The sequence below is a fragment of the Rhinichthys klamathensis genome, unplaced genomic scaffold (genome assembly GCF_029890125.1).
Source record: "Rhinichthys klamathensis goyatoka isolate OS25496 unplaced genomic scaffold, OSU_Roscu_1.1 h1tg000172l_1, whole genome shotgun sequence".
NCBI lineage: Eukaryota > Metazoa > Chordata > Actinopteri > Cypriniformes > Leuciscidae > Rhinichthys > Rhinichthys klamathensis.
In genome coordinates this window covers 1,524,368-1,530,827 of record NW_026606702.1, presented here as the reverse complement: position 1 = coordinate 1,530,827, position 6,460 = coordinate 1,524,368, and the positions used below count along the sequence as shown (strand labels likewise).

The window sequence follows — 6,460 nt, the reverse complement described above, 5'->3', positions numbered from 1 at the left end:
TTTTGATTAAGAGGCTCTCTCATATAAAGCTAAACTTCTAGATAGTATCTGAATATCCGCTTGTCCAGTAATAAACAGTTACATCATCAGCGTAAGCTGAAACAGAGACACTTGACCCATTAAAATCTCCTGGTATATGAAAACCTTTCAAATTATTTTTCAGCTTAATTACCAAAGGCTCAATAACTAAGCTGTAGAGTTGCCCAGAAATTGGACAACCCTGCCTAATTCCCCTCTTAACAGGTATTGGACAACTCAGTCCCCCTCCAACCTTAAGCATTACTGAGGCCCCTCTGTACAGTAACTGAATCCAAGAAATGAATGTTTCCCCGAACCCAAATGCTTTCAAAACATTTAAAAGGTAATCATGACCCACACGATCAAATGCTTTTTCTTGATCAATCGATAAGAAACCAATTTTAAAATCATCACTCAAAGAATGGTCTATTACATCTCTTATTAGAAATAAATTATCCATTATTGTACGTCCTGGAACACAGTACGTTTGCTCATTCCTCACAATAATACTCAAAAACTTTTTTAATCTATTTGCTAAACATTAAGACAATATTTTGTAATCTTGGCACATTAAAGATACAGGGCGCCAATTTTTCAACAACCCTAAATCACTAGTTTTTAGCAGAAGTGATGGTACTGCTATTGTAAACGTCCTCTCCTAAAATGTTCCAAAATTATTTATAAAATTCCGCAGGCAGATCATCTATTCCCGGGGCACGTCCTGTGGACAGTTGCTTTACAGCCTCTGAAAGTTCCTCATATGAAATCAATTTGTCGAATGTTTTTCTGTCCTCAGGTTTTAAATTAGGCATTCCTTTTAATAACTGATCCATATTCCCTGGATCGCAATCTTTGGGCCCAAAAAGTTGAGCATAAAAGTCCACTGCGATCTTTCGATAGGATTTGAAGTAAATGTGCCATTGTCCTTCCGAAGATGAAGCATATTTTTTTGTTTTACTACTTTACGTTCTAAGTTAAAAAAGAACTTTGTTGGAGCATCCATTTCCTTAATGGAAGATATCCTTGCTCGGATTGATGCACCTTTTGCTCTTTCCTCTAACAGTGTTTTCAACTCCAATCTCTTTTTCTTTAAATCCTTAGTCATACCCAAAACATTCAAATCAATTACATTTTCTATTTCATTATATCTTTCTCCAAACTTTCAGTAGTTCTCTTTACAATCACAGTTTTATTATAAGAAAACTGCTGACAAAAAATCTTGATTTGAACATTTCCTATCTCCCACTTTTGAATTATATTTTCAAAATGTTCTTTTTCTAGTTTCCAACTCTCCCCAAAACATTTACATTTTTCACAAAATAACTTATCCTGTACCAGTTTGACATTAAAATGCCAATAAGATTTTGGATGTGACACGTTAGTATTAAAATAAATAGTCACTATATGATGATCAGAAACCCCACAAGGATATACCAACATTCATGACTCTATTATTGTCTGATTTTTTTACATATATTCTGTCCAGTCTTGCTCCCGTCACAGTAGAATCTAAAATTTAAATTTTTTATTTGTTTTTTTAATATTATTTTTTTAAATGTGTATTGTTTTGTTAATTGATTCTTATTTCTCCACACATCTTTCAGTTCTAGTTCTTGAGTTATCTTGAGAAGCATATTACTTGACTGTAAGTGAGGTTCTTGCCCATTTATATCCAATACAAAATTAGTGGTACAATTCCAATCTCCTCCCATTATTACACAAATTTTTCCATTATCATATTTTCTTATTGCACTGTTTAACTTTTCAAATAATTCCATCCTTTGTGGACCTATATTTGGAGCATATACATTAATAAATAAATAAAAACTCTTTAATTTCTACTATAGCTATTAAAACTCTTATCACAACTTATAGCTCGTTCACATCTCACCAGCGCACTTGGATCGGCGTTCGTAGATCGACTGGTAGAGACTGTTTTTCAAAGATGGCTTCTGCCTGTATATGCGAAGTTGACTGTAGACCAAAGGTTCATTTTGTGCCGGAGTTCTCCTTTAAAACCACCACCGCTTTGTTCATTCGGGACGCAGAAACAATGTTGACTGACGCGTTCAGCTACATCCAACAGCACGTCTTCCACAGACTCTCCTGCATTCGTGACACACCTGATGCCGTGACGGAGCGACAGAGACGAGGCCTGCACACTCCCGTGCGAGGCCATCTCTGTCCCTGACACGACAATACTTGACTATTACACGAACAAAAAATCTGAGACTATAACAGACTGAAACCAAACTAGTTTTGCAAAAGTAAATACATAGATATCCTTCCAAAAAGCTCCTAATAGAATAGTTAAGAAAAAAAGTTTTCAAATTTCCCTCTCACCATGATCACCCTCCCACACATGACCACTTCCCAGCATAGAGAGAAAGAGAAAGAGAGACTAAATGTGCTGGATCCTCCAAATGAACTGATAAAAGTTATACAGAAGAAAGAGAGCGAGAGTGAGTGAGTTTTCAACATCTTATGTGTTCAACATCTTTAAATGTCTGCCTTTGTAGACTGTCTGGCTGCTTTATCACAGAGAAAGGCTGTTCTGTTCTGGCATCAGCTCTGACTTCAAACCCCTCACACCTGAGAGAGCTGGACCTCAGCTGCAATTATCCAGGAGAATTAGGTGGTCAGGTTCTCTTGGCTCGAGTGAATGATCCAACCTGCAAATTGGAGATACTCAAGTATGTTGTACAATAAGACTTCTTGTCATGCGTATTTAATTATATGCGTGTATTTAGTTGTGTATACTAAGTATTTGTTTCAGATACTGAGACGCATCAAATCAGCATAGATCCTGACTATTTTGGCACCCTAGAGAACACAGTTTGTTCTTACCGCATTGGCAAATAGTTTTCTATTTTTACATAAAATGCTGAAGATTATGCTTACAATAAAAAAAAAAGAAAAACATTTAGTAAGAGAAAAACTTTTCACACAATACATCTCAAATGAAGTCTATTTTTTTTAGTAAATTTAGAGAAGTAAATTTGTTGTTTTAAGGATGTCTACATGTTTTGTGGGAAATATCTGGCTTTATTTAAGTGAGATCACAGCCGTGAACAAGGATTTGCTACTTGTTATTGTTAACCAATTTACTGACAGAAATTTGGAGACAAAAATACTTAAGGATTTAAAAACAACCATAGAAAGCAAGCATGCACATCCAAAAATATCTGGAATATAGGTGCATGACCAAAAACTCTACAATCATTTTGAAGATTCCATGAAAAAAAGAGTCAAGTAACACCTATAGAAATGGTTCCATTCCGTGCTGATCCGGCCCATCCTGTACGGATATGGTTTAATTTTCCACTGTGGGGCTGATAACGGCCGCTCTTTGCAATGTTATACAAATGCGTCAATAGTTGCCTTGGTAATGCAAGAGTTTACAGATGATATAGTGACATCACTACATGCATTCTCCCAGCATGGTTGGTTAACCATGCTGAGATTTATAGGCTGAGAAGAACAGTTTGTTATGCCATGCCGAACCAAGCTGAAGTGGAAACATAACTGGAACCTTTCCTTACCGTTCTTACAACCGTTTGGCCCGACTGTGAAAAATGTTCATATGTTTGGCCTTGGTGGAATAGATCTGCTGCTGCTTTTGCTGTTGGTTATTTCTGCTGCCAATACGCTGTTGTGAGCAAGTAAGACATGCTGCTGCGGTACAATATAGCGTACATGAATTAGCAGATCTATACAGATAGAGCTGGGGAAGGTGGAGGTTTTCTGAAAGCGTGCTGCAAAAAGTATTTGAATGTTGAGCAGTGAGCTCATTGGCTACTGATTCAACAGGAACCAATCAGTTGTGTCCTATAGAGAATGATGTGATTGCAAGCAGATTGAATTAAGGACCTCTTACCCCGGATTTCCACCAAGTGCGGAACGGCTGCGGATCGGCTCCGCTGCATGTCGGCTCCGTGCTCCGCCGTCCTTCAATACCCACCAGGTCCGGATTTGTTGCGGAACGGCTGCGGCCGTGACTGACAGCTGAAGTCACGAGGACCCACGAGATCTCGCGAATTCACGTATGATCGCGCAATATATCAATCTGCCCTGTGCTGAATTGCTGCAGAGCTCTCCGGCATCCGGCAAAAATAGAAGCTCTGCGTATCTGCTCCGGAGAGCTGCGGATCGCCTGAGCTGGGTCGAGTCGGAACGCAGCTATTCCGCAGTCAGTGAAAATACACACATTGGGTCTCATTCATGAAACATTCGTAAATATACGAGTAAATATGAGAGTGATTTGCGCGTAAAGAGACCTTACCGAAAACTCATCTCCTGATTCACAAATACTTCGTAAACGTCAGATGTGATAGTGAAATATGTCTGTGTGTGTTAATGAATTCCAATCAGTCGTAAATGGGACGCGCGTGCACGCTCATTCTCAATTACCATAAATCCCGCCCATTAAATCCGACTGACAACTATATATGGGCATCATATAATGACACCAAACGAAGGATTTCAACATGTCTTCTCAAAAGCGAATGAAAAAGAAAAATTTCTCAGATGCAGAAATCGAAGTTTTATTATCAGAAGTTCATTCAAAACACCACATTTTATTTTCAAGCATAGGCTGCTACATAGTGGCGTATCAGGTCCTAAAAAAAGGAAGCTTGGCAGCATATTACAGATGCAGTTAATGGAGTTTCATCTGTTAATCAAACAGTCCCAGAAGTAAAAAGAAAAACCGTATGCAATTACTATATATAATATTTTTTCAAAATGCTGTGTAAATATGTACCTGATTAAGGGGAATTAAAATGCAGCCTTCGTTATTAATGATGAGCAAAATGTTCGGATGTTAAACTCACTGTTTACGCGTGGCTGGGAGCAGGTGTAGATTTCTTTCGTACCATCTAACATTTGGAAAATACGAACATTTTAATGAATCCGAAAATTTACGCCAGAACAACTTTACACACGATTTACACAAAAATTCGTTCTGCTCGTGTTTCATGAATGAGACCCATTGACTTTAATGGAAACCTATTGACTCCGCCGCCGTTCCGTAACGGATCTGCAGCCATTCCGCAGTTGGTGGAAATTGCCAGTTAGCCTGTGCCGTCTAGAGTTTCATGATAGAACTTTATATATATATATACATATATCTTCTGCTGACATAAAACATATGTACATCTGTAGTTAAATAATTTGACTTCTTCCTGCAACAGATATGTTTAAAACTATAGGAAAAACACAAACAGATTTCAGACAAAAACTTTACTGTGTTTGTGTTATAAATTGGCAGAAATTAACTTTTTTGTTTTTCGCAGTCTGGAACATGAGGGCAAGTTTAGGATTACAGCTGGATTACGAAGATGTAGGTTTTTACGCACGCACACACACACACACACACACACACACACACACACACACACACACACACACACACACACGTGAGACTTTTTTCTACATTTATTGTGTTGTAAATGATCTTTCTCTGATCTCTATTCCTGTATGAGTACAGATGCCTGTGAGCTCACAATGGACCCAAACACTGCACACACACATCTGTGTCTGTCTGAGGGGAGGAGAACTGTAACACATGTAGAAGAGGCACAGTCATATCCAGATCACCCTGAGAGATTCAAGTGCTATCCTCAGGTTCTGTGCAGAGAGAGTCTGTCTGGACGCTGTTACTGGGAGGTTGAGTGGAGTGGGAAGAACGGAGTCTATGTTTCAGCGTCATAAGGTATCAGGAGGAAAGGAGAGAGTAATGACTGTGAGTTTGGCTCCAATGAGAAGTCCTGGAGGCTCATCTGCTCTGATAACAGTTTCTCAGCCTGGCACAATAATGAGAGGACTAAAATGCATTCACCATCATCCTCATCTCGTTCTAAAAGGGTAGGGGTGTATTTGGACTGGCCGGCTGGCACTCTCTCCTTCTACAGCATCTCTGACACAAACAGAGTCATACACTTGCACACATTCCACTCCACATTCCCAGAGCCTCTCTACGCAGGGTTTGGCCTTTATTCTGGCTCCTCGGTGTCTCTGTGTCAGATTGAGACGTCTCTTGTTGGCCAGAATGCAAACAACTGTGGGAATGACATAAATACAGTTTTAATATAACAAACACTTAGAGCAGAACTGTTATGTTTGTTCTACAAACACATAAAAACAAACTGTTTTTGTTTTTTAAAGGAATCATGTGAAGGAACATTTTGTATAAATTTTAAACTATATTTGTTTTCTGTACTACTTTACAGAAATAACTTATTGGTATTGTTAAAGAGATTTGTCTTTTAAACTCACAGATGCAAAACAACCCAATTTTCAAGGATAAGCAACACAAAAGTTGATCAGAAGTGATCATGTCATAATACATTTCTTCAAGATCTCGATTTAACAGTTGTTTTCTCTTTTTTTCTGCTGGAAACAAAAAGGTAACAAAATCCATAATATATCTACTGTTAAATCA

At 38.3% G+C, this 6,460-nt stretch overlaps 1 pseudogene; it reads left to right on the top strand.

Annotated features, from left to right (window-relative positions):
- Window positions 1–2,079: 2,079 nt before the first annotated feature.
- Window positions 2,080–6,460, top strand: LOC130091870 (stonustoxin subunit beta-like; annotated as a pseudogene).